Source organism: Desmodus rotundus, chromosome 2 (genome assembly GCF_022682495.2).
Source record: "Desmodus rotundus isolate HL8 chromosome 2, HLdesRot8A.1, whole genome shotgun sequence".
NCBI classification, from domain to species: Eukaryota; Metazoa; Chordata; class Mammalia; order Chiroptera; family Phyllostomidae; genus Desmodus; species Desmodus rotundus.
The window spans coordinates 56,994,720-57,002,515 of NC_071388.1; the positions used below are offsets into that span (position 1 = coordinate 56,994,720).

The window sequence follows — 7,796 nt, forward strand, 5'->3', positions numbered from 1 at the left end:
AAAAGTAATACACGGGCTCTTAGTAATACACAGGCTCATTTTTATGAAAACAATGTCATTTCAATTAATTCAAATTGAACTGTCTATAAAGGCAGATAGAAACAAATAGCATGTTTTCCCATGCTCAAAGATTTCTAGAATCAATAGCTTAACTAAAAGACTCCTTGAAAAATATGTTATAGTTTTTCTTCACAATTTCTCCAAAGCCCTTTGGAAAAAGTCAGTCTCTTCCCTTCTCTGTCTCCCAAACTCCCACAGCAGATCAGAAATGCTAAAGGGAGTCATTTCTACTGAATGGCATGGTGTTTGGGAAGCTATGATAGGGGGCAGACCCTCTCAGCCTGGTGTGTTCTTGTTGTGCCACCACATGCCAACAGGCCTTGGCCTCTACAATATGGGTTCCCATGGTAATACCAATATTTCACCCTTTTATATAGTCACCCTTATGAATTCTTAAAGTATTATAAGATCTGTCATAGTCAGTTTGGCCTACTATAACAGAATACCATAGATTGGATGGATTAAACAAGAAACATTTCTTTCCTGCAGTTCTGAAGGCTGATAAGTCTTCAAGGTGCCAGGATATCTAATGCTTAGTGAGAAAACTATTTTTTCTCTTTTCATTGAATTTATTGGTTAACAAAATTATTCATGTTTCAGGTACATAATTCCATAATACCTCATCTGTACACTGTGTTGTGTGCTCACCACCCCAAGTCACATCTCCGTCCATCACCATTTATCTCCCTGTACCTTCCTCCACCCCTCCCCACAACCCGGCAATTCCCACACTATTGTCCATGAGATTTCTCTTTTTTTTCTCTTTTTCTCAAATACCAACTCACCTACCCAGCTACCCAAGCCCCCAAGCCCCCCACCCCACCAAAAGCTATCAGCCTTCTCTCTGTCTATGGGTCTGTCTCTATTTTGTTTGATAGTTCATTCAATTCCACCTATGAGTAAAATCATATGGTACTTGTCTTTCTCTGACTGACTTATTTTACTTAGCACAATACTCTCCAGGTCCATCCATGCTGTCACAAAGAGTAAGAATTCCTTGTTTTTTACAGTCAAGTAGTACTCCATTGTGTAAATAAACCACAGCTTTTTTATCCACTCATCTACTGATGGACACTTGGGCTGGTTCCAGATCTTGACTATTGTTAACAGCCATCTTCTAACTGTATCCTTACAAGGCAGAGGGCAGAGATTATCTCTCTCATGTCTCTTCTTAGAATGCCACTAATTTCATTCATGAGGGCTCCACCCTATTACCTAAGTACTCCCAAAGGCTTCACTACATATTACCATCACATTGGGGGTTAAGATTTCAACATAAGAATTCTGGAAAGGGGGAAGACACAAGCATTTAGTCCTTGACAACATCTATTCTGCTTTTTTATATTAATGCTATATAAAGGCTTCTATGACAATATATTAAAATATTACATCATTATAAACAAATTGATTTATCTCTCTCTTGTTTTTTAAATATGGGATGCTTCACAAATTTGCATGTCATCCTTGGGCAGGGGCCATGCTAATCTTCTCTGTATTGTTCCAATTTTAGTATATGTGCTGCCAAAGCGAGCACTGATTTATCTCTTTATATGGTTTTTCCAAACCAATGCAGCAAAACTCTCTTGATGTTGACCTCATTTAAAGTACAAAATTTGAAAGAAAATTGGACTATAGAATAAAAATACCATTTCTCAGTATATTCATTCAGATTATTTATTACTTTTTATTCCTTCTTAATATTATTGCAAACAAGAACTCCTGATTAAGTCCTTCAAGGCAATAAAAACAATGGAAAGTGAACAGCTTCTTTTGGCAACAAACTTTTAGTGCTCATGAGGTATGCCAAGTCTTATACAGCTTGTTGTTATATATTTAGAATAATAATGATACAGTAAATTATTTCAGTTAAACCATTTTTAGAAGAAAATTTTTAATACTCCCAGTAAACACTCTTCCTACCATTATTATGAGAAGTATTTACTTAAATTTTTAGAATGTTACTAGTCATGATGTCTTCCAAGTTTTAAAAAACAAAAAGTAAACTAATTTTCAACTAACTCTATGTCATTCTAGATTCCACCCCTCTAAAGCCAGTGAATTTATCTCTGGTTTGAAAAGTTAAACCATGTTTATTCTAAACCGCGCGCGTGTGTGTGTGTGTGTGTGTGTATACTTTTTATTCTGAGAGATAGTTGTAGTTCAAATGCAGTTGAAAGCAATAATACAGAGACATCCCATGAACCCTTTACTCAGTTTCCTTCAACAACGACTTAACATCTTTAAAACTGTGATATAGCATCACAAAATATTGATACTGATACAATCAAGATACAGAGCAATTCTGTCACAGCAGGGATTGATTGCTCCTGTTACTCTTTTATAGCAGCATTGACATCCCCTGTCCACTCTACCTGTTGTCCTTAATAGCTGGCAACCAATAATAAGTTCTTCTGCAAGTTTGATATTTAAAGGATGCTATAATTTAGATATATCTATCTAAATTATTGGCCCTTCCTGATAATCCATGGTATTGATGCACCACAGTATGTTTAGCCATTCATTCATTAAGGTCTGGACTGATTCCAATTTGGGGTTATTATGAATAAAGTTGCTATAAACATTTGTGTACAAATATCTTCATTTCTCTGAGATAAATGTCCAGGAGTGCCATTGCTAGATCATGTGGTGGTTGCATGTTTAGTTTTCAATACACTGTTAAACTGTCTACTAGAGGAGGCATACCATTTTATATTTCTACCAACCATCTATAAGTTAAGTGAAATGGTTTCTCCGCATCTTCACCAGCATTTGGTGTTGCCACTATTTTTTACTTTCACTATTCTCATATATTAATATCTCATCATAGCTTAAATTCACATTTCCCTGATGGGCTAATGATATTGAGTAACTTTTCATGGGCTTATTTTCCATCTGGATATTCTCTTCAGTGAAGTCTCTCTTCATTTCTTTTGCTCATTTCTAATTGAGTTTTTTCTCTTTTACTGTTGAGCTCTGAGACTTTGTTGTATATTCTCGACAGAGTCTTTTGCCAGATATGTCATTTGCAAATATTTTTGTCCAAGTAGATAGCCTTTTTATTCTCTTAACAAGGTCTTCATGGTCAAAATGTTTAATTTTTATAAGACTGAGTACATAAAGTTTTTCTTTTATAGATTGCATGTTTGGTGTCAAGTCTAAGACCTGTTGGTCTGGCCTTAAATCTCAAAGATTATCTTATATATATTTTTAAAACTCTTACAATTTTACATTTAGGTTCATGATTCATTCTGATTTATGTATAAGTTCTAAGGTTCAGCTTGAGGTTCAATTTTCCCCGCCTCTGGATCTTTAATTGTTCTAGTACCGTTTGTTGAAAAAGCTGTCCTTCCTTCATTGAACTGTTTTTGCACCTTTGTCAAATATCACTTGGTCATATTTATTGGATCTATTTCTACATTCTCTGTTCTGTTGCAATAATTTCTCCTTCTGCTAACATACAATCTTAATTATTAAACATATGTATTAAGATTCTTCCCAGTTCTTTCTTCCATTTCAAAAATTTAGCTATTGTAAGTCCTTTTCAATTCTATATAAATTTTACAATAATTTTATTTATATCGAGAAGAAATTTTGCTAGAGTTTTGATTTGGGAAGAACTGACATCTGTACTATGTTGAATCTTCCAATCCATGAATATTTATTTAGATCACTTTTATTTTTTTCATTATGTTACAGTTTAAGCACACAAGTGCTGGATTATATCTTTTGTCTCACTTATACCAAAGTATTTCATTTTGTGAGTGATTGTAAATCATATTTTTTTTAATTTTTAAGTCTACATTTTTATTGCTTGTATATAGAAATTAAAGATTATCTTACTGGACTCACTTACTAGTTTTAGCAACTCTTAGAGTTTTTTGTTGGTTGGTTGGTTTGGTTTGGGTTTGGTTTTATAGATTCCTTGGGTTTTCTGTGTAAATAATTATGTCATCTGCAAATGGAAATATTTCTCATTGTCCAATCTGTAGGCCTTTATTATTTTTTATCTCCCATGGTTCTGGCTAGTACCTCCAGTGTATGAATAAGACAAGCATGATTGAACATATTTGCTTTGTTCCCGATCTTAGGTAGAAAGCGTTTAGTCTTTAATCATTAAGCATAATATTAGCTATAGGTATTTGGGGGATCTACTTATCTGAACAAAAGACATTTTTCATTTTATGACATAAGATTACAGTAGACTGAATATAAGAGAAGTTATGAGAATCTAGCTGCCTTCTATTAAGCTAGACATTAAGAGATGTTACAAAGATTTGCAAAATTTAAAAAATCCTACTCTTTTACTTTTTGTTTTGAAAATTATAGTAGTTATTTTAAAAACAAGCTATGCTATTTTTAAGTGAATAAATAAATAAATAAATAAATGTTTTAAGTTTTATAAGTTTTAATCTGATATGGTAAATATCTATAGATGTAACCCACAAAAACACAAAACTCTTTGGAGTCCTCAATTTTAAAAGCATAGAGTGGTTGAGACAATAATGTTTGAGAACCATTGCTATAGGCTGACAGAAATATTTGTTTTACTAGAGTTGGTGTTTAATTTCTGGTATTTGTCCTACATAATAGGAATGTTACTGTTAACATACTTTCCATAAATATGTGTACAAATCACAGTTAAAAGGAACTTTTTTAACATGCTTTTTGTTAACTTTTTTTAAGTCTGTGTTGTTGACTATGAATTTCTTTTTCAGCTAATAAATGGCAATACAACCAAAAACAAAAAGCTCACTTTTGGAAACTTTACATAGTTACACATATCTTCAACAAATATTACGTGCTTGTTTTGTGCACTGGCTTTATAGTGGTGAGGAAGACAGAGAGAAATCTTTCCTTTCATGGACCGTGTTTTCTAGTTGCCTGAAAAGGAAAATAAGCAGATAATAATACACCGTGTGCATGCACTATAGGGTAGGTAGGCATGAAATCTGTAGCCAGGTGGGGCCTCTCTTGCTCAGGGACTGAAAAGCATAGGCATAGGAAGGTCTCTTCTAGAATTATGGAATTATACCAAAAGATGAAGGACACTTCCACTGAGATTAATGAGAACATGTAGGTCATCAGTGGAAAAAACTTTACACTTTTCTTCAACCTTTTTTCCTCTGTTTTGCCTTGCATGGAAGGACCTCTTACCAAGCTTGGGACATTACTGTCGAGGTTTATTCTTATAAGCACTGAAATCTGTATTTCTGTGTTAGAGCATGTTATTGACCTTGACTCTTAGGGGAATTTAAAAAAAAAGATATTCGTTTATATCAGGAAGTTATCCATCAACTTTTCCTTATCCTCTGACTGTTTTAATGATGATACAACAAACAGCCCCACATTTTTTTGTAAATAAAAATAGCAGTCTTATGAAGAATGTGTTTCCTGCTGACTGTGAGAAACAGTGTTCTAGGTGGCATGTTGCCTTCAGTTCCTTTGCGTTTAGCCTGGTCTTAAGACACGGAAAGATGCCGGAAATCACTCCTGCTGCAGCCAGCCAGGGCCAGTGTCGCAGCCTGTGGAACCCGCTGTGACACTTATTCTTATAGGAAAGCAATGTGGCAATCCAGTATGCAGAAAGTTTCCTAGTTTACTAAGCAACTGCCTTAAAATATCAAGTTGTTTCTTCTTTCTTTTTTTAATTTTTGTGCATCTGTTAATATAATCATCCTTTTCTCTTCTGTTTCTAGCCTCAGGAAAAACACACTATTTCTTCCACTGATGATCTAGTCTGGTAGATAAGTCTTGTGTTCATTATACTTCCCCACTCTGCAAACATAATCACCAAGCACTTGGATGTATTCATGTAAGTGAGAAAATGTAAAGGGATAATGATTGGCATACTTCATGCAACAAGGAGAATGTTGTTTAAAATTGTTCTTAACTGGTCATTTTCCTTACCGTTCCTCACCTCATGTCTGTCATATATTTATTTTCCCAAGAGACACAGCATTGACAGTGACTTCTTGCCTAACTAAATTTTCTCATATATTCATTTTTCAATTATTTGGAACTCAGATATTTGTCTGAATGCACTGAGATGTGAAATACATTAAGTGATTATGGCCCCATGGCAACAAAGCTTGGTTTTATTTTCTGCTGGCAAAGTTTCACTTTAACAATTACTATTTCAAAAATGACCTGAAGGTATGATCATAGCCCCGCAGTCAGTCACTCACATAACACATTTATTGACCCCTACTCTGTGTCGGCCACTAAGCAAGATTCTCAGTCTATTTACATAGCTATGCAATTAATTCTTTATAATCATCATTCTCATATTACACTCAAAGGATCCCTAGGATTGGTTATACTGCGGCCCCTGTGCCATAAGGACAAACAGTCAAACGGCATAAGCTCTAAGCTATCCCCGTTGTTGTTCTCACTTTTTACCCAGAATTATTTTGTGTTGGTCTCAGGTGTACAGCATAGTGGTTAGACAATCACATGCTTTACAAAGGGTTCCCCCTGATATTTCCAGTACCCTCCTGGCACAACATAGGGAATATAGTCCATGTTGTTCTCACTTTTTGAATACTGGACTTTCACGTGAGATTTCATTTAAAGGAAGAGTTGTAAAGCTGACAGAAACTTTCTCCTCTGTCACAAACAAACTAGAAAGATAAAAAGATACTTTCCTAAAGTCGACCTATATTTATTTACCACCAACACATATGTCAGGCAATAAATTGACAACCCAGAGAATTAAGTTAAATAGAATTGACATGAATTAGAGAAACTCAAAACATTTTTCATTTCATAAATCCTTTGTACCCTTAAAAATTCTTAAAGACCTCAAAAGAACTTTTATTTATGAGGGTTATATATATATCAATATTTTTCACATAAAAAGTTGTTTTAATTTTTGAGGAAATTATGAAATATTTAATAATTTATGTTAAAAATAATAAATGCACTGCATGCTAAACAAACATAAACCTTTTCTATGAAAGATAACCTTTTCAAGAAAAATTAGTGAGTGGCATTAATTTGCACCTTGCAACGTGTGACATAATAGAAAACCTGCGTTTCTAACTATGTTGTAACATCATGTCATGTAGCCACTGGAAAATTCCACTGCATGCTTGAAAAATAAAAATGAAAAAATAAGAGCAAAAGTGGCAAATAACAACTTAGTATAATTTTGAACATTGTTCTGATCCTGTGGACCCACCGGAAGTGCTTCAGTGGACTCTTGGGAGTGCCCATCCACACTTTAAGAACTACTGACCTAAGAGTTACTTTAGAAAATCACTGATCCACTCGAAGTTATAGAAAACAATCTAAAATGGACAACAACTTCAAAAAGAACAAATTTTTGCTATTAACATAGAAGCACAGATATATAAGCTTTAAAACTAAAACTATCCTTCTTGCAGATAACAATTTTCTGCATAGAAAATTCCAAGGAATCTACAAAAATCTCCTAGACTTATTAAGTTAATTCAACAAGGTTGCAAGAAACAAAATCAACACAAAAAATTACTCACATTTCTGTATACTAACAACAAACATAGAAACCAAAACTTAAAACAAAATATTTACATTCATTCCAAAGAAAATAAAATATTTTGGTATAAAACTAACAAAACATGTATAGGGTCTATATGCTTAATACAAAATGCTGATGAATGAAATCAAAGACCTACATAAATAGAGAAATACTGCATTGTACTCATGGATTTGAAGATGCTATACAGTGAAGTTGTTAATCTCCCGAGAATGATCAA

At 33.9% G+C, this 7,796-nt stretch overlaps 1 non-coding gene across 1 annotated transcript; it reads right to left on the reverse strand.

Moving 5' to 3' along the window:
• Positions 1–1,487: 1,487 nt before the first annotated feature.
• On the reverse strand, positions 1,488–1,594 carry LOC112301037 (U6 spliceosomal RNA). Its single transcript, XR_002974455.1, has one exon. It is a non-coding gene; the product is annotated as a U6 spliceosomal RNA (small nuclear RNA).
• Positions 1,595–7,796: the final 6,202 nt, after the last annotated feature.